Here is a 1,593-nt window from a genome sequence, read left to right on the forward strand (position 1 = left end):
TTTTTATCAGGTTAACCGAAAGTTGTTGAAGATTTTTACCACTCGACTATTACTCAGATATATCTTTAGATTCCCCCTTGATAAAGCTATGCTACTTGGTTACCTCACTCTCCTACAGTGGTGATTCTTACTTAGTAAGACTTTAAAATATCGGGACTGATGCCTCAACGTCGAATGGGTGGTATATATATTCTACATAAAATTCGTGTTTAGACAGTCCAATGGGGTGATTCAAAGAGCTTTTAATCTTCGGATTAATTGTCTGGAGTTCGCAATTCCCGGCTGAATACTCTTCTGAGCTACAGTGGTTTTGGTCCTCGGTCGTGGTGATAATATTGTCTGTGTTCCTAAAAATCACCAAATGCAGTTTGTTTACGGCATGCACGCCATCCCTCTTCGTTTGAATTTCTAATGCCCAACAATGTCTCCCAGCCTGTTATTTCCACATTTAATGTTGAAGAATCGCAGGTGAACCTAAAGTTTACCGGATGACTGAAGCAGATCGTGCAATTTTGGTGGAACTCGTTGTAGTCACTTGTTGGGGGTTGTAAAACGCATGCGTCAGTATCATTTTGCAATTCTTTAGTGTTCCCGGTTTAAATTCTCATGATTCCTATTTGAAGTCGATGTTGTTCAAGCTCGTCTACTTTAGGAACGACATTTACTTCTGTTCTGAGGCTGAAGCAGAATGTAGTCGGTTGTCAGGCTTTTTTCTGGCATTTGGAAAGGGCGCAGCAGGTAATAGTAAAACGTATTGCTTGTTCACGAACGGTTTGAACAGTTTGTGGTGATGTTGAGTCACCTGAAGGACATCAATTTAAGAAAGCTTATCTGTTTTGACTAACTGAATGACGTGTCCCTTTTGGTTAAGCACACTGAAGATCAGTGTGTCATGGGTAACCAACAGCGATGTGTAATGTGAGTGATGGTGCAGTAATTGATTTACTCCTACATTACCTTTGAAGGAGCTGTAATGGTGGAGGGTGAGCACATGAGTGCCTTCCAGATGCAACGGGTTAACAGGTGGCAGAGAGTCGGATTGGCAGACCCTGAATTTGTTTTTCTTTTCACTTCCTCCATGTGCGCTGAGTTGTACGTGTAGTGGCTTGCTGACCGATTGACTGACTGGAAGAATGACCTGTGAATAGTTTGATGAGAAATGACCTGTGTTGCCACGTATGCCAGGTGAATGAACATTTTATCGCCTGTCATCCAGGCGCTGCTCGATAAGGCTTCGCCTCACAGGTCTGAAGCGTACACCACTATGTCCGAAAGACTATGCTTTGTGTGTGTATGTGGTGTGTGATGAACTGTCGTTGCAGCTGGTAATGATAAGTTGTCGACTGACAAAAGACTGGAGGAGAATAATAAGTGGGTTCTGTCTCCTTGATGGATTTTCATACAAATGGAAGATGTCTAGGAAGAGCCTTTTTGACACAGTAAGGCCTAGTCAATCGGTCTGAAGAAAGTGTTGTGCTGGAAAGTCCTTGCAAGGCCCGTCCTTCATCACTGTGGTATTTATTCGTGAGGGGTTGTCATAACGCGCTTGATGAATGTCCTGCCCTCATTCGTTTTCTTTATTTGTTTGGTAAT

Source organism: Echinococcus granulosus (genome assembly GCF_000524195.1).
Source record: "Echinococcus granulosus chromosome Unknown EG_S00305, whole genome shotgun sequence".
NCBI classification, from domain to species: Eukaryota; Metazoa; Platyhelminthes; class Cestoda; order Cyclophyllidea; family Taeniidae; genus Echinococcus; species Echinococcus granulosus.